Below are 19850 nucleotides of genomic sequence, written 5' to 3' on the forward strand. Positions count from 1 at the left end.
CAGAGGTCTGGAGGTATCTGAGTAGAGAGAAAAGAAAGATTTAATTACTGTATTATTATGTGATCTGATTAATTCCCAAATTAGTAATGTAAGAAACCATGACTTACAGATGAGTTTAGCAGCCCTTCCATTATTTGCTGAACAGCTAGTATGGACATTGCAAGAGCTTCCAAGATGTGAAGCAAACATCAGAATTGTGGACTGTTCCTGCTAAAAGTATTTTATTTTCTGAATGTAAAAGTTCCTACAATGTAAAAAGCGGGATATGAAATCAAATATTTCTACAGTGTGGTTATGACTGAATTGCACAAGTCAAAACCTGTCCTTTCCTCTTTACCAGGAACTCTTTACTCGTTTATATACGCTCCAAATAGTGCATAGGATATGCTTCAAATCTGTCTATTCTAAGTTGTTTAGATGAACTTCTCTCAAGTAGCTCTCAGGAAGATGGAGTTTAGTATTGTCTTATACTCATTTTTCTGAAGAAGTTGATAAAGCTACTGTACTTCACTGCTTTTTTTTGGTGCAAAATTATGTCAAAACTTTCAGAAATAACGCCAGAAAAAGCAATCCGGAGCCTTTAAAATAGTATTCTGTGCAATACCTGTGAAAGCAGTTTCTGAAAAAATCTTGTTGGAAACCTCATTTGGCAGCCTTCAATTTAAAGGAATAACAAAATGAGTCATTCTTAAAGCATAAAAAAAGAAAATCTATAGTGTATTTTTTGTCCAGTAATAGGAAAAGGATTGACTCTGGATATGAAATGCTGAGCTTTATTGCATTAGGCGGAATTATTAACATTGTATTGTAGAGGCTGTGGCACATTTTTGGCAAGCTGATGCATTCCTCTTTTTCTCTGTTGCTTCCTCCCACTCAAGAGCTTTTGTCTTTTCTATCTGCTTTTTGAAGAGAGAAATGTGGTATGCATAAAGACCACTGAAACTGTAACTCAAGTTTGGATTTGATGTAAAGCTAAACTGTTACCATTAAATTCAGATTACAGAAAAACACAAAACTAAAACCTTTGTTTTCTTATTTAAATAAAACCAAATACGGTTAAACTGTAGTAACAGGCAGTAGGAATTAAGAGCCTGACTTCTGTAGCTAATACCTGGCAGAGCTGAGAAATGACTATTGTGTGAGGTCATTGTGCTTTCTCCGTGCGTGTTTGTGTATCATCTTTTCTCCTTTGAGAGGAGGCTGTAATGAAAGATGACGATGAGTTAAATATAAGGAAAACCTAACGCTTGTCATCGCAAGAAGTTTCTGATAGTAGGATGCCAACTGCTGTCATGTTCTGTTTTTAGCAAGTGTGGACTTGGTCTGTGGTTTTACTGAGAAACCTTGGTCTCTACTGGATAAATTTAGGGAAGAGCAGTGCAGCCCATATTTTTTTGCTAGAATGGTAAGAACATTTCATCATCAAACATATTGAATGTCCCATGAACTGTACCTGAAAATGGCTGCTTGCCATGAGGTGATACCTTGGAGGATTCTTTTAAGCCTGTTGTACGCAAAACCCCATCAGCAAGGTTCAGAGGTGGCTCCATACACTGCACACACACATAAGAATTTTTATGAACAGCCTTGGAATGCTACATGTGTGGTTGTTTCTAAAACAAACAGATAGTAACTCTTCCCCTCTGCCTCTGTTTGTATATAGACATAGATGAATTAAAAAGCTTGATTCATCTGCAAATGGCTTTATATTTATTTAATTTATTGAAACAAGAAGTCTATAAAAGTAGTATCTTTAAATGGGTAATGAAGTAATTTAGGAGTAATATTTATATAAATAAGTATTTTTATACAACTAGTAATAATTAACTAAAGACATTTCACTGTGATGTTTTACATCTAAGGCTGAAGAATTATGTTACCGAGATGAGAAGAGAGGAGGCAGGGGAGAGGGGGCTGAAGCGGACTCTTCGTAGCCAAGGATATCTAAAAATGGAGCATAAATACTAAAACTAATTTTCCTTTTTAGATCTTCTTCAAGTTTTCTGCAATAATATATTAGGCTTACATGGAAAGGTTTTGGTAGCAAGAAGAGCTCAGGTGTGGCTTGTGAGAAGTTCCCCTCATGCTTGATATAGCCAGTGCCAGATGGCTCCAAGGTGGAGATGCTGCTGGCCAAGGCTGAGCCCATGCAAAGGTGGGATAACAGGTTTAAGAAGGGAAAAAAACGTTTCTGTGTGGGAACAGTTGCAGACAGACAGGAGTAAGCATATGAGAGAAGCAGTCTGCTGTCACCAAGGTCAGTGAAGGAGGGCCAGGAGAGGCTTCAGGTGCTGGAGAAGAGATTTCCTGGCAGCCTGTGGGTGGAGACTGTGGTGAGCCAGGCTGGGTCCCTGTAGCATGTGGAGGTCCACGGTGAAACAGACACCCACTTGGAACCCCTTGAGACCCCCATGCCAAAGCAAGTGGGTGCCCAAGGGAGACTGTGACCCAATGGGAAGCCTGTGCTGGAGGATGCTTTGGCAGGACCTGTGGACCATGGAGAGAGAAACGCAGGCTGAAGCATGTCTGCTGCCAGGACGTGTGACCCCACAGGGAACCCCTGGTGGAGCAGTCTGTTCCTAAAGGACTGTACCCTGTGGTTGGGACTCATGCTGGAGCAGTGGGTTCATTAATTGCAGCCCATGGGAAGGACTGATGTTGCAGAAGTTCATGGAGGATAATCTCCCATGAGAGAGACCCCATCCTGAAGCAGGGAGAGAGTTGTTTCTCATTGTCCTACTCTGATTTGATTGGTTGTAAATTAAATTGACTTGCAAGTCAAGATTGTTTTGCCCATGACTGTAATTGGTGAGTGATCATCCTGTCCTTACCCTGACCCAAGAGCCTTTCACTGTATTTTCTCTGCCCTGACCAGCTGAGGAGTGGGAGTGATGGGAATGTCTTTGGTGGACACCTGATGTCCAGCCAAGGTCAGCCCACCACAAAATTATAACTATTACATGAAATTTCTGAAATAACCACAACAGCTAGCAATTTGATAGTGGAAAACATCTGGCTATTTCCAGACAAAGCTTTTCAAGTGATAGCAAATTTAAAAAGTGTCAGAGAAGTATCTAAATAAATATATTGTCTAGGAGATTGCCATGGAAGTTCAGAGATGCTTAAGAGTGGGCTTCTGTATTACTGGTGCAGTGTTGCATCTTGACAGCTCTTGTCCCCAAAAGATTTGGTGGAGTCAAAAGTTTTTAAATATTCTTTCATCTGTGTTAAATCCTAATCCATAGTGGTACATTGGCATTATGGCCTTTTTAGCTCATACATAATCTTAGTATACATTCTGCCATTTGCATTTTTGTAATGAAACTGCAGGACTACTTTGTACTGTCACAGAGTTTTTCTCAAGAATAGACTAAAGAGCATGCTCATTTTGGTAAAGTTGAATTAGGGAAACATTAGTTGGGTGAGTAATACTGTTCTTTTGTCCATGTGGGCAAACCAGTTTTTCTCGTTCAGTGGTAACCAGCATAATGTAAAATATGTGTATTTGGGTCATAGTTTCTTTGTTTCATTTATGATCTAGCATTTTGGGAGGATTGTTTTAAGTTTTCCTGTTCTGCTTCTAATGATCTTGAAATTTCAGATTCGGAAACCATAATGAAACTAGCAATTTGAGAAACCAGCTTTGGAAAACCAGCACAAAATTTCATAATTCAGCACCTGGACCCTTTTATTTTGGTTTTTCCTTTATGGAAGTTAAGTGCTGGTTGTTTTCTCAGCAGGTGTGTACAGATGTCACTGTTATGCTTAGGTGCCATTTAATGCAGGTAGGTGACCTGGTGGGGACTTTAATTGTAATATTCAGTAGCATGGACCTAGTCATATCAATATTTCTGAAAACTGAATGTCCATAAGCAGATTCCTTGAGAAATTTGGCTTAGCAGTGCTCACTGTTAGTCTTGTCACTTAGTGCTCAGGAAGGGTTTGATGAGCTTGTTGCTGGCTTTCATATTGAAGACTGACCTATGATAGATATACCTCTGGAGAGAAACTCCTTATTAAGGATATGTTTCCTCTCCTTATATATAAGGAAAGGAAATTGTATCTATACAATAGAATAAGAAACTATTGCCATTTTGTTCAGTTTTGAACATACTGGAACTAAAAACCAGTAACAGGAAAAACAGTCCTAATACTAAAGTACTTGATGGATTTTTTCTTTTTTTTCTTCTCTCCCAGACTCACATAGAATAAACAGATATATATCATACGACAGATTTTTTTTGGTTGAAGATTGTTAGCAGTGGCCATTGAATAGGGTGAGATCTGATTAAAAACACAGAAATTCTCTTTATGGAAAGGAAGTAATATTATGAAATGGTCCATAGTATTGAAATTATAATTTATAATAGTTAATTGAAGTTTCTCAGTTTTGTAAAGTAAACTCCATTTCTTTAGATGTCCAAGTAGTAAAGGACCATTGTCTCATCCACTCTAAAATGGAATTTCCTGATGAGCTGTGTCTGACCTGTGGATCACTAGTAAGATTTTTACTTTGCTTAAGCTTTGTTCTGCATGTTTTGCTAAAAGCTAAATACTGTGACTGTAACAGACCTGTGTATCTGTTAATTAGTAAATGCCATCAGTTTCTGGACAAAAAAAAAATAATCTTTTAATAAAATTACTTCTTGTCAGTTGATCACACTTTTTCCTTGGTGAGTACAGAAATAACCTGTAGACATGCAGGCAGTCTGCTTTCCATGCTCAGATGCCTCTTTAGATGTGTGAAGGCCTGAGTGGTGTGACCCATGTGCTGTTTCAAAACAGGCTTTCAAATGCTTGGTCAGAATTGAGTCAATACGGATGGGGCTCTGAGTGTCCTGGCCTGAAGGGATGCTTGAGATGTTACAGGTCTCATGTTAATACCTGGATTTTCAATAAATGTATTGAGAGAGAAGAGATGTAATTTTGCTTTTTGAATGGGTGGATGTTAATAGAACTAGAGCAGTAACTGGAAAATGAGTAAAATTTAAATAAATAACACTAATTTTCATTGTGTCTTGGTTTTCTTCTTTACTCATTTGCTTTGATACCTGTTTCATTGAGTTTTAAATCTGATGGGTTAAACCACTTCTCACCAATGCCCACTGGGACGCTGAGCCATTGACCACTACTCTCTGGATGCAGCCAGCAGCTCAGTGTCCCAAAGGACATTGGTGACAAATGGTGTCCCTCAGGTGTCTGTGCTATTTAATATCTTCATTAGTGATGTAGTTAAAGGGATCAGGTGCACCCTCAGAAAATTTGCTGATGACATCCTCTGCTCTGCTGAGACCCCACCCACAGTGCTGCATCCAGCTCTGGGGTCCCCAGCATGGGAAGGACACAGACCTCTTGGAGTGAGTCCAGAGAAAGGCCATGGAGACGATTAGAGGGATGGAGCACCTCTCTTCTAAGGAAAGGCTGAAAGAATTGGAATTGTTCAGCCAGGAGAAGGCTCTGGGTAGACCTTATTGCAGGCTTCAGTACTCCAAGGGGCTATTAGAAAGACAAACATTTTAGCAAAGTCTGTTGCAACAGGACAAGGAGTAATCACTTCAAGCTGAAGGAGTCAATTTAGATTAGACATATGTAAGAAATGTTTTACATTTCTTAAATGACAGGGTGGTGAAACACTGGAGCAGATTGCTCTGAGAGGTGGTGGACGGCCCATCCCTGGCAGTGTTCGAGGTAAAGCTGAGTGGGGCTTTGAACAACCTGATCTAGTTGAAGATATCCCTGCTCATTGCAGGGGGGCGTTGGACTAAATGAACTTTAAAAGCTCTCTTCCAACCCAAACTGTTCTATGATTCTGTGAAAATGGTATTTTTTGTGCAGGTATGATGCATTTTCAGTAGTAAAAGCACTTGCTCAGGCGGGTCTTTGTATTCACTATCACAGTCAGACAGAAAAAACCCTTTCTGACTGTTTTCTGAAGGTATCACGCCCAACCTTTCTTCATCTGCCATTCTGCTGTTGATCAGGTTGTGAAAAAGAAGTAGATGAAAGAGCTGCATGCTGGGTATTTGAGTTTTAGTGTGGGTTGGGGTCAAACATAAATAGCTGTATTTATAGAGGAAAGAGGGAGAACTGTGCTGAACTGATTATACTTGTAAATGCACTGGAGTTTTACCTAGAGCACTGAGCTGAAATGAGTACTTGTTTTGGAATAGATTTAAATAAAGTTTTGTTCAAAGGCTTTTTAAAAAACCTGTTAAATCAGTTAGGGAGCCACCAATTTAGAGGGAACTGATTAAGGACATACTGTTGGTTTCCTCAGATTTTCTTTGTTGGTGTTTCTACAGATGTTCAGATTCCTTGTGCCTTTAAGAATTGCCTCCTATCATACAGTGGTAGAGTGGCTGGAATGCCTCTAGCTGGATATACTAAAGCATATCTGGACTTCTGCAAAATTGGATTTTGTTTATCCCTCTTAGTTGCTAACCTAGCCTTAGGTTTGAAATTATTTATTATTTTAAAACACACTGAAGTTTGGGAATACATTGCTTTTTATAAGTGTAAAGATGTCATTTTTGTCTTGACACATCAGGCTGTTAATAGTCTCTGCTTTTCTACAGCTTTTCCTGCTGCTGTTTGTTTTGGACACTTTGTGTAAACCAGCCTATTGCTCTAAAGTATGATTCCAATTCAGAGAACTGCTTTTATGACCCCTTTGCATGTGAGTGCAGCATCCACTATCCTGTGGCATAAAGCTGGCTATGCCACAGGTATATGGTTATGCTTGTTGGTAGCTCAGTCATTTACCAAGTAGAGTCAGAGATCTTTAATGCATACCGTCCAGACCTAGTGAGTTGTGTAAATTGTTGGTTATAACATTTTGCCTCTTGACACGTGTATGATGTTGCCTTGCCCTAGAAATGCAGTGCAGGCCGTAAGGTATGAGTTAATACATAAGATGAAAGAGCTGTATAATGTAAAATACAGAATATATAACCACCAGGATGCATCATTTAGATTTCCTGAAAGTAACAATTCACTTTCATCACAGTTATAAACAGAGAGGTTGTGCTACTGTTGAGAAGACAGCTGTGTCGCTGCCTAATCATGCTCATTCCAGTGCATGTTTCTGACTGCAGGAGCAAGCTTAGCCATCATTAGCGTGATACTTGTGTCATGAGGTTAAACAGAGTAGAGAGGCAATTTGGTTTCTTTGTTTTGTGTGTACTGTTTTACAATGGTTAAGTTAGAATATGCCCAGTATGAAGCTTTTCAAGAAGTGCCTTTTCCCTTACTATACCCTTTTTTGAATCTAAACTTCACTGCTTCTGTGTGCATGTGGAATGGAAGAGGTGTGACTGGGATTGGCTTTGGACCTCAGTTTTTGGGTAAGTGTTCAGGGATATGAAGGGCAACAGGAAAGACTTCTGCAAGTACATCACCAGCCAGAGGGAGATGAAGGAAAACATGGAAAAAGCTGAGGTACTAGATGTCTTTTTTACCTTTATTGATAGTATTTGTCATCTGGAGTCCCTGGCCTTTGAGACTAGTGGGGAGATCTGGAGCAGTGAGCAATGAAGATTTAGCCTCAGTAGAGAAGGACCAAGTAAGGGAACATTTTAAAAAGTTTGCCACAAGAGAGTACATGGGAACTGATAGAATGCACCTATGAGCGGTCAGAGAGCTGATATCAGAGCAAAACCACTCTGCATTGTTTTTGAAAGATTGAGACAATAGAAGACTCTTCTTGAGGACTGGAAGAACGCAAGTGTTCTTTTGCCTCCAAGAAGGGCAGGAGAGTCTGGGTATTTGCAGACTGCTCAGCCTCACCTAGACCCCGGGAAGATGATGGAGAAAATTCTCCTGTGAAGCCATTTCCAAACATAAGAAGGACACAAAGATGATTAGCAATAGTTATTGTAGCTTTAGGTAGGTGAAATCGTACTTGACCAACCTGGCAGCCTTTCTTGACAAAATGACTGGGTTGGTGGAGGAGAAAAGAGAAGTTTGTACTGTTTAACTTTACCAGTACTTTTGTCATTGTCTCCCTTAACACCCTCACCATCTGGTCTAGCTAAGTAGACAAGGAAAGGAATTGCAAATTGGCTGAAGTGCTGGGCTCAAAGGGGTGTCAATGGTGCCACAAAGTCCAGCTGCAGGCCAAATAGCAGTGGTGTGCCCTATGGGTTGACAGTAGGGCATGGGCTGTTTGTTTTCATTAACACCTGAGTGATGAGATGTCGTGCACCCTCAGCAAGTTCACAGATGATGGAAAATTGGGAGGAGTGGATGACAAAACAGACACCTTTGCTGCTGTTCAGAGGGACCTTGACAGGCTAAAGACATGGGCTGACACAAATCTTACATTTAAAAAGGTTCAGCAAGCAAATCTGCTGGAAGTGTGTCTGCATTCCAACATCATCATCCCTGTGCTTCACTGCTCACTCGGTTGCCAGGTGCTGGCAGACTGCTGGTACTCCACCTTGAGCAGCATACAGCCATTTATGTGTGGTGATTAGACTGAAATATGCAAAAACTGTTGGAGAGAACTATCAAAGTCCTAGAGAAGACTGCGATAACAAAACTAGAACTTTTATTTTAAGGATAGTTGAAGTGTTCACGATGTGATTTCACAGCTCTGCATGATTACTTAAATGCTACTTTATGTCAGAGTGAGGTGAGGTGAGGAATGTGAAAGTGATTTTAATCATAGAGGTTTGCCCCTTGAAAATTTGCAGGGTTCTTGCTGTTTAGCCCTGTGTTGCTGAACCCAGTCTGTACAGTCATCTCTGCTGCCACAAGTTGCATGTGATTTGTAAGTTATTTCTTTGTGAAAGTGCAACATCTCTTCCAGCTGTCCTTAAGTCTTCAAAACGAATTTTGTCACTTCACATTACTGTTTGCTGAAGCACCTCTCTTTCAAGGTTTTGACATCTTGAAATCTTTTGAAATACATTAGCTGTAGTAAGCAGTTGCAAAGAAGTGGGTGATGAAGAGGCAAAACCTTTGAGGATGAAGATTAGGAACAGATTCTTGAGTTGTCTGTGTTTACAGGTGACCAGAATAGCTTCAGTAGAAATGTTGGTGTTAAGCATCTTGTGTGGTGCTTTATAAAGCATTTGATACAAGAAATGGGAATCCACGAGAAGGACTTGACGAAGATGACCCGTATTGATTGTCATGGCCAAACTTGCAAGTAAGTAGTAGTAGGTAAATTCTGGAAGGTTTTCATAAACCTTAAAAAGTGAAACTCTAATGTGACTATAGTTGTTTGAAAGAAGCAAAAAGCAGCAGCTTTGTAGGATCAGTGCTGAGTGTGATCTTAGAAATGTAATAGTTCGCAAACTTCAGGAGGAGAACTTGGAATCATTACATGCTATGGATTATGCTCTTCCCTGCTGAACAGCCCAGTGTATCAATTTCTGTTGCCTAAGGTTTGAGCTGGTCTGCTGTCATGTGTCTTTATTGTGGTCTGATACTGTGACATCTTTCCATAGCTTTGTTCCTTCATGAATGGTGGTATATGAGTGGAAAAACCATTGCAAGTTTCTAAAATATGGGCAGTCTCTGCAATGGCGATACTTTTCAAAGTTGTTTAGCCACAGTACAAAACCAAACCAAGCCTCAAACTTTGATTAATGTGATTATGCAAAGAATAAGTGCCAAAGAATTGGTGCCACTGATACTTGATGTAGGTGTTCAGCTGTACACACAACACTTTTGCAGGCTTCCGTCATTAACTTTTTACTTATATTGGGTTAGCAGATGTGTCCAAGGAAAGAATGGATTTTTTTGGTGCATCAGTGATAGATGACCATATGTATTAATTTCTGTAAGGAAGTTGCACAGGTATCACAAGTTTGTATGAGGAGGCAGAATGCAGACTGTTTGGCTGGAGATGAACAAAAAAAAAATCTCTCCTAGTGTTCTGAATCTAGAAATAATGTTCCAGATACTTTATGGGTATCTGGAACATTATTTCTAGTACTTTATGTACTTTACAAGGTACTGTGTTAGATCAAAAGGGCATTCTCAAGCTTATTTATAAATCAAAACCTCTGAAGACTTACATTTGCTGCAGTATCTTCAGCTAACAAATATACCTAAGTGTCTATGCATCATCATACTGTAATCAACTGCCATCAGTTTGGCAATTGCTTAGATAACCCTTGTTGGAAGGAATATATCACTAGAAAGGGGTTCCTGTTTTAATCCTAATAACGCAAGCTGGAATGTGTGTTGTCTGCTGGATTGTTATTTGAAGTGGATGCCAGAAATTCTTATGATAAAATCAGTGATAATCGTTATGCCAGTTTAAGGAGGCACCAGCTCTGCCCCAGAAGTTCACAGGAAACTAAATCTAGAAAATGTGATTCAAGATGAGACTGTGTGTTAGCCCTGGAATACCTCTCATGCCAAATATGAGTACCCAAATTCTAAAAGCTTTTCTGCCTGTGTGACCTTAGTTTTATTTCTTGTCTGTGAAATTGATCTTATAATTTTGAGATGCTCTTGGCAGGGAATTGGTAAGAAAAATATTTATACAGTTGCAGCTGTGTGGTTCTTCCTCATGTATATACTGATTCCAGATGTCTAGATTCAAGCAGGAATTAAATGGAGTTGATTTTCTTTCTAAAAGAGATGGTAGTCATATCCCTGATGTGTACAGTAGCATGACTGCAGTGTACTTTGTTGAAGATCTTAAAGTGACAGTAAGTGTTTAAACAGAGTTGTTTTGTCATTTTAAATAGAGGTAATTATGGCACAGTGTAATATGAGAACCACACCATTACAGTTAGGTAAGCAATCCAGGACTTCATGAAAATCTTTTGATAGACTTTGCTCAGTCTGAAATTGGACTTCAAAAACTGACTGTTGCTCTTATAGGTTGCTCAGTGCAATTGAAGCTGACCAGTGAAAATGCAGTGAAGACAAAACAATTCTGTAACAACTCTTTGAAGAAGGGGTATATTTTTCCTGTGAGTTTGTACAAAGCCCAAGTAGCAGCTCGTAATGCAGTGAACCTTTCTAAAAAATTATGTTTATGAATCTTTTCCATGTACTAGCATATTTCTTTATTATTTGAAATGGCATTTGTGAATTTAGCAGTACTTCTAGTTCCTGTGAAATGGAGATCTCAATCTTAGTTTAGTTTATAGAAAATGGTGTGTGTACATTGGACAGAATGCGACTAGAGCCTCGAAATTGTAACATCAGGTTTATTCGGTTTGGACTATATGATTTGCTTTGTCACTGTTTTAAAAAGCACAGTATGAAAGTGAGCTTCACTGTTTGGTTTTAGGTTTTAATATATAAAGCTCAGATTTGGTTCTGTGACTTGGCTTTGTGTTTTGCTGTGTGTTGCTTGCAGAATTCTCTTTGCTATTTGATAAAATTACATTCTCTCTCAAAAAAATTCTTAGTTGTTAACCTGATGTTAAAAAATGATATAATGCATTTTATCTAAGGTATGAAAAGCTTGAGCTGGAAAAAATGCCAAGTGTTTGAGATCTCATCTGCTGGGTTTATTTTCCTCCAAATCTCAGTTTCAAGTGCATGTATCTAGAGATGCAAACTAATTGCTGACACTTAGTGATTGAACTAAATATGAGAGCAGGCTTATCCAACTGTTTCACTCCAGTAAACATTGTTAGAGTTTATAACACTAACCTGAATTAAGCTTTTATATGGCTTTCAGTAGACATTTTACCATAAAAGGTTGAAATAATGTTGCTTATTTGCTTAATGCTCTCCACTTGCTTTAAGAAAATGCAGAGATCACTGTTCATCTTGGGAGAACAGGTAGCTAAATATAAAGGTAAATATAAATATAAAGGTATAATAATAAAACCACAATAAAACCACATTTAAATTAGTCATTTGAGTAATCTGGGCCAGTTTTTTTTGTTAATTTTGTGCTTGAGAAAATAAGACCTTTTGACCAGTAAAAAGCAGTAATTTTACTTAAGAGAGAAATAGGTACAATATTACCAATTTATTTAGGAGTCCTGCAGTTTATTATTGACCTAAACAGCTTGTTCTGTAAGAACTTGGTGCTAGTTCTAAGAAATATTGCAAAAGAACCTGATTAAAATACTTGTCATGGGCATCTCCTCACAGGTTTGAGAATGCAGTCCTAAAAAAGGAAACAGAAAAAAACCCCAAAGCAGTAAACATCCCTTTTTTTTGTTTCCTAAATAGGTGCATGTACTTTACTTTACAAGTGAACAGACTTGGACTATGTTCACATAAATTCCAAATATCTATATTGGAAGAAATAGCAAATAATTAATAGCAGTTTTGTTCTGCTAAACCAGTTTCAGGAAACATGTAACTTCAAAAGAGAATGGATGTAACAATGAAAACTTTCACACCAGACTATCACACAGGGAGCTTCACAAATAGGCTGTTCCTAGTTCCCTGCAGCTGCCAAGTGGACATGTTCATCAGGATTTCTGGTGTGGACAAAACTTGGTTAGAAAAGCCTCTGTATTCTTCGACAAGAAATTTTTTGTAAGCCAAAATAAGTAACCAGCAAAAGTGTATTTATTGTCCTAATCTCCAAATTTGCACACTTCTTACTGCTTTCCTGACAGGATGTTTTGGTGGACAGTGTGTCCCTCCCTTAAGGTCAAGACAGGACAGGGAGTAGATCTTCGCCCTTTGGAGCTGGAGCCATTTTAAACAATGATGCACCTTTGATATGTGGGTGTCTGCAAGAAGAGGGGTATTAGCTACAGCACTTCCTCATATTGTTGTGTACTCAGAAGCGCGTCACTAGGAAAGTCTCAAATCTTTACAAAGTCCACATTATAAACTGAACTGTGTGCAAAGCTGTAATTTGTGAAAACTCAGTTTCTTGAGGACCTTTGTACTGATTAGTTTAAAACTCTGCCCTTGCTTTGTAGATATAGTTTAGTAGGCTGTTTTACTCCATGTGAGACAGCTGTTTTAAATAGCAAGGTAAATGCTGAGGGAGTTTTTTGGTAGCATTTCAGTTTGTTTTTCTGTTTATTTTTTCCCCCCAAATCATGACTCTTAATTTACATGCTTCACATTGATATAGACTGACTTTAGACACCTTTATATAGTAGAATTAGAGGGCTGTATTGGTAGGAAATTTTAAAAAATTAAAAAAAAAAATTAAAAAATTTTAAAGCAGTTTGCTGCTGAAAGTTTTCTTGTGAACTTTTTTCAGTGTAGCAACTCATTTCTGTCATAACAGTGCTGTGAGTTAGTGCTAAGAGAGTGCTGCTTCTGGATTACTTGTGCTCCTCATTATGTAAGCTTCCCAGTTTGAGAACAATGTCACTAGTTTAATTTCAGTGGCACGGATGTAACATTTTGAGAACTACTTGACACTAGGAGTGCAAGAGGTATTGTGCCAGCTAATGGCGATATTTGCTCACTTGCCTGCAAACTGAATTCTGAACCAGAAGTTGGATGTGTTTTCACAGGTAGAGCACTCTGCTTACGGGGGTGTTGGTCCAAAAAAGTATTCTCCAAAAAAGCTGAATTCCTTTTTACCATTGACACATAACTTGCTTTCAGCTGAGTGCAAAGGAGCCATCTTGGTAAATTAAATTATGAAGGGGACTCTGTATGGGTGTGTGCTCTGTGTTGTGGTAGTGGTGGTTTTTTCCCCTAGAGATCGGAATGTAAGTCTGATCTCTGATTACAGCTCAAAGAGCTGCCACAAGATCTACTGTAGTGATTTGATAAGTGGTTAGCTCTTCTGGGAGGAGGGTTGGCAATGAATATCAATTTTCATAAGAGGTTTGATTTTTCATGATCAGGGGAAAAAAAAAAGCTGCTTTATTCAGGCAGTAGATTCTACTCACCAGAATGATTGTTGAAACAAAATCATTCTTGGTACACAAACTGTAGATTTGCTGGTAAGTAGTAGTTTTAAGTATTGATGTTTGATAGGATTTTAGGATTTAATTAGGAACTGTTTGACTTGCAGAGAACCACCTGCCAGCTTAAGGTAAGTATGTAGAATTCTAATAGAAGAAGAGTAGCATAATTAATATCAACTAGCAATTACATCAGGGATGAAATTATTTTGTAATTCTAAGTAAATTAAAAATAGTTTTGGTGCACTTATGGCAGTTGTAAAGCAAATATTTTGCCTTTAAAGGGGGAAAAAAAGATAGAAAAAGGATAGGAGAGGAAATCATGGCAGTCTTATTGGGTTAGATTTAATATTCACAACATAGTGATGTGTTGACTTCTGTGATGAAAACTTTCTATTAGTGCCTTCAGGGAGATGGGGAACGGGGGATTAGAGCTGTGACTTTCCTACTGAGAGCCTTTAATTCTGGTTTCTACAGAAATGAAGAGGACAATTGTCCACTCCTGAGTCTTCCTGAATATAAATGTGATGTTGTCTTTAACTTACCATGGGTTCTTTTTCTTTCTTTCTTTGTTTTTAGCTAAGAAGTGCTTTCTTTCCTCTGCTGTTTTTAATGGAACAGAAAATGGAGATGGAAAGGCATGGCTTCTTTAGGCTGGAGTTTGCACTGAGGCTCCTTGTTTGTTTTCATGGGTTGCTGACGACTGGAATTGGTCGATGCAGCAGGACAGTGCACATGGAAGCTGAGAGGGAAGGGCACAGCAGAGATGTGCAAGACCAGTGTCCTCACTGTACAAACTACTCTCAGTACTAGTGCAAGCTCTTCTCTAACCCACCATCCCATAGTTGTGGTTTGGATCAGTTTAATTCTGGTAGCATTTTAATGTACGAATGGAGTGAGATAACCATGGAAGAGCCCAGTGTTATCTTGTGAAACTGTACAAGTGAGCTGGAGATCTGGCCCCAGCTCACATTTTGTTATTAATATTAGGACTTGACTTTTTATTTTGGTTACTTGAAGACTGGTGGAAAGGGTTTTTCTTCCCCTCACTTTTGCCTGTATGGTATTTATCTGTGAGTGAAGATGTTCAAAACATGATACTTTGGTGTATGTTTAGATAGTGATTGATGTTGGGGGTGGGTATTTCCTGATACTTAATGATGGTTTAGAAGACTTAGTCATCGTTGGCCAGGAAATACCAACTCCTGATTAGATCGAGTTCAATTATCCAGAAGATATTTCAGTGTCCATCTGAATGTGGTACGTTGCCAGAGACATTGTGTTCATAACAGCATCTTGTTTTAGTGTTTAATTATAGAATTAGTGGTTGTATGTGGGTTCTGTGTGCTATAAATATGTCATCTTGAAGTCACTATGTTTGCTGTCCCAAGTTTTAGGAAGTGGTCAGGCAGTGTTGCCTCACAGTTGACTAAAATTCTGTAACTGCAAGAATTTTGGATTCTCAAATGAAAAAATACTTAGTACTTCTCTCCCTCCCTGCCCTTGGCCACCACAATTGCCATCTATGTAAATTTTGCAGTATGTTTCAGGTTGGGATTCAGACTGCATCTTTTCAGGTTAATCCAGTTGCCTTTTACTTTCTGAGTGGGAGTGATGGTTGTCTGCTTTTAGTCCCATATACATGCATTAGTTTGTACTTGGCATGATAGAAATAAGTTTGTTTAAAAAAAACAGACAAAAATGGCAGAAGCTAACATATACAACTACCAAACAACCATGGTACGTATAACCAAACTGGGGGGGGGTGTGTGTTATGTTTTCTGACATTTATTTCAAAAAAATATCTCTGAGTATTTGTAGACTCCCTTTCCAGAGATACTTATTCTGGATATTTGCTCTAGTCTTTACTGATGAGGTAAACCATGTTGACTGAATATATTGTGGGAGTTCAAGAGGTGTAAAAACCACCAATGGCTTCTGTAGTTCAAGGCTGAAGGGAGAAATTCTGGAAATGTTTTCCTGGCTGCCTCTATCTCTCTTCTGTCATTGGGTTCTTTCCTTCTCAGGACAGCTGAATTTTTCCAGCTCCAATTTTGTAAAAAACATATTGGGACTTAGCTGTGTAATTGTAGGCCTCTATGCTTCCATTAAGTATTAAGCTCCTTTGGAATAGGCTGAAACTTCCTGCTGTCTAGGCTTGTAACTGTCTTATTAGTACACCTTGGGATCCTGTCTGCACAATTATTTTTATAGGTGTGCACTGAAGAGTAAAGTAGCTCTGCCAGTCACAAAGACAAACTTGAATAAGTGAAAGCAGGATTCAGGAATAACACTAAATTCAGTTTATGGAACTGAACGTACTGTATGCTGTACATTCCCAAATGTTTCACTCTGGACCTTACCCTGCTCCTTCTCAGATGTTTTTTACAAGCTTTCTTGTGTTATCAGTGAGCACAGCTGGAGCTGGTAAAACCTTGCGTAAGCCTTGAAGACGCAGAGGAAATGAGGCATCTCCAGTGGCCCAATGATGCAATTGCTCAGGCTTTGCAGAAAAGGCAGGGTGGTGCTGAAAGTTTCATGAAGTTGTTGTACCCAAGTGGAGGACTGTTGATGCCTCCTAAAACGCACTGGTTTTCATCCTCTGTCACAGAAGGATGGATTTCATGACCACATTAACTGCAGAGATTAAAAAAAAATTTTTGGTAGATTATGTTTTTAATTTTATGTGGTTGTGTCAGTTGGTGCTCTGGTGGAATGTAATAAGTGACAGTCACAATAAGCTGTGCTAGCTTCTATAGCAGGGTATAGCTGTTGCTTCTGATTGAGTTGTCCTAAGGTATTAAGACTGTAGTAGCTTGTTAGAAAATGTTTGCTTTGGAGTGTCAGAACTGATGCAGGCACTACCAGAACCTGTGCAAAACAAGGCAGCTGAAGGTGGCTTTGGTTTGTGTGTGCTGCAGTGTTTCCCAGATGGAGTTGGGTACCCTGGCTGTAGCCTTTGAGGCCATGTGCAGTTGGTTTAGGTTTCCCAGAGTGTTCCAGTGTACCTGCCCCACAACAAAGGCTGTCCAGGCCCTTCCTGCTGCATGTCATACCTGGATGCCTAATGTGAGGGGGCGTGGGTGGTGAAGAGAATTTGCAGGGAGTGTCTCAGGGCAGCCTGTCCAGCAAATCCTGTGTCACAGCTACATTCTTGCCTTGCCTCCTTCTCTTGCAGAACTTTACCTTTTCATGCTCTGAATTTTGGGGAACTGTATCATCTGTATTTGTCTGTAGTGTAAATGACGAAGTCTGTATGGGTAGTAATCTGTGGAGTCCTTACAACAACAGACTTTTTCCCAAATGGTAAGTAAAGTGCTATGGAAACCAATGACTTAATACTATAGGGTAACAGTGAATGTCTTGTAGTTCTCAAATCCTGGGTGGACTGGATTCAAATTATTGAAGGAGCTATTTGTTAGCACTTGTTTGAAATCAAGAGTGTACTCTGTCAGTTCTCCTTTCTTTGATTGGTTGTGTAATCTGTTTATTCCCTGAACTAAGCTTTCTCCATCATTTCTTAAAAACTGAATACCACATCTTTTAATCTTAAGATTTTGTGAGCTTTCGAATTTGAAAGATTCTATGAAATATTATAAATAAATTGTGGGATATCCTCAGGACATTTCTTCCTTTTTAAAATGCGTATCTTAATATAACTGAGAACATTGTGTAGAAGTGCTACTCATGTTCTCGGAACTCATCTCAACCTAGACCTTTAACTTCAGTGAGATCTTTAAAAAGTCCCTCTAATTGTTTGCATAGGGAGAATCTTTAGCCACTTAAAATAGATTCAGAAAATGTTACTAGTTACTGATACGTTGAAAGTTTGAACTTTTGAAATGCAATATAGTGTAAATAAACAATGTGTGTTCTTACAGTGTTTTTAGTAGATAAGTTTAAATGTTTCTCTAGTTTGAAGACTTCAGTCTTGCTTGGATTTGGTTTTAAACATCATATTCATTAAGCTGATGTTATTAATATTCAGACTTCTACTCAAAATCTGTTTTTTCTGTGATGCCAGTCAATAATTAGTTGCTATAAAGGCTAGATAAGATGTCACACAGCAATAGCTATACCAGCAATGTCTTTTTATTCATGTTTTAGTTATTTCCTTAATTTTTTTACTTCTCAGACCTAGGACATGATGCTTAGTCAGTAATGCTGATACACATTGCCTGCTCCCAGTCTCTGGTAACTATATCTACAAAAAGCACTTTTTTTTTCCCGTAATTAATTTTATAAAGGAGAATCAGTCAGAGGTCTAGGTTCTGATTTTGTACCAAAGTGAGCATAGATTAACTTCACACAATGGTCATCAACCTGGGATACTTAGATTTTACAGAAGTGTTCAGTCACCCCTCTTGCTGGTTTGTTGCAAGTCCCTTGGGCCCTTCTGGAGTCTCACTTCAAACCGAACAGCTCTGCTGAGAGCTTCACGTGTTGTAGCTGTTTAATTTTACAGACACAGTCGTTTTTAAGTGTAACATAATACTATTATCCAACAGGAAATACAGTCTCCTACTGTGAATCTCAAGACTATCAAATATTTTAGGAATGCTTTCTAGCCTTCTTTCCAGTATCAGGGAAATAAGTATGTCAAGTAGTCCTGTTCTGCATCACCCAAACCCCTCTACCCCTTTAGGAAAAAAATTTACAAGTTTGCTGTAGGTGTCTTCATTCTTGTGAAATGTAAGACAATTTTAAAACTTCTATTCAGATATTTATTGTTTTTTAAGTTCAGGGTGCCTTCTGGAAGAGGAATGTAGCAGTAACAAAATTTTTAAAATCCTCTTTAGTAGAAAAGGATAGAGAATATTTTGAGTAGAAAAGGATAGAGAATATTCATCTATAGAGAATATTTTGAAAAGTAAAAATGTTCTTAGTAGAAAAACATCCTCCCCTCCCCATCAAACAAACAAACAGCAGAAAAAGGGAGTAAGACAATTTAACTACCAAAACTGGAGCAGATCCACATATCTGTTCAGCTATGAATATGATCTTAAGCTTGGGCAGACTTTAGGTATGTTCTGTGAAGTTAGCTTACGTGGTCACTCACATCTTTTGGAATTTTTGCCTTACTAGTTAATCTGGTTTTTCACACAAATTTTACTTTTTCTATGTAGAAAACATAAATTCAATAACAGGATTGTATGATAATATACAAGGGGGATTTTTCTGTAGCCCAAACTTCTGATTTCTTTCCCTGCCTTATTTCTTGATTGCTTTGTTTCTGTGAGAGTTCAGAATATGCAGACTGTATGCCTTAAAGGAGGCCATTTCCTGAACCTCCTCTTCTTCCTTAATTTTGTGTTGCTGGAACTTTGCTCGGTGTGTAATTGGTATTTGGGTCTCCCACATATGGCTCCAATCTCCTCCTGTACCTCCAGCACTGGATATTTATAGCAAGCCCCCCTAAATGCCTGATTCCAGCGGTGAGAAACTGACTCAGAGCACGCTGCGATTTCTCCTGTGCCCATGTCTGTGACCAACTGTGGAGTTTTGGCATGCATTGCATTCCTGGGTGTGGCTGGAGGACAATCCAAGATAACCTCAGTTATCTTGACTTTGTTACAGCAGCCTGTTGCATTTTAGAAGTTCATGTTAGAGGCTATGAAAAGCATTCAGTTCCAGACTCTGAAGTTACTCTGTCACTTTCATCTTTAGTTCTTCTTTTTTTTGTAAGGACTCAGGGAGAGAGACGTTCTATGATGATAAAAAAGGCCTATGTAGATCACTAACTTGATATTTCAAAATATTGGGAATAGAAATTTATGTAGTTGTGGTTGCTTGTCAGCTTTGGAGTTTAGAATCCAGGGCACACTGAATTTCATCCCATTCTTTCTGCTGTAGTTTCAGGGTTTTGGAGGTTTCATCTTGTACCACTAATAAGTTTGCTTCCAGTCAGAATGATTGTAATGTTTCATCTTAAGAAACTTCTAAAATTCAAGTTGATGGACCAAGAAAGGACTCAGCCTTGAGTTAAACGTGAAAACAGAAGGACCAAGTACAGGAAAGAAACTGAACATGGAAAAACCC

General features: G+C 38.7%; 1 protein-coding gene across 10 annotated transcripts in view; it reads left to right on the forward strand.

Moving 5' to 3' along the window:
• NUMB (NUMB endocytic adaptor protein) overlaps positions 1-19850 on the forward strand; it is a 92270-nt gene that overhangs the window by 19883 nt on the left and 52537 nt on the right. The gene's annotated exons all lie outside the window — the stretch shown is intronic.

This window comes from Melozone crissalis, unplaced genomic scaffold (genome assembly GCF_028551555.1).
Source record: "Melozone crissalis strain CALT ecotype California unplaced genomic scaffold, PUWL_Pcris_2 ptg000018l_1, whole genome shotgun sequence".
In the NCBI taxonomy this organism is placed as follows: Eukaryota; Metazoa; Chordata; class Aves; order Passeriformes; family Passerellidae; genus Melozone; species Melozone crissalis.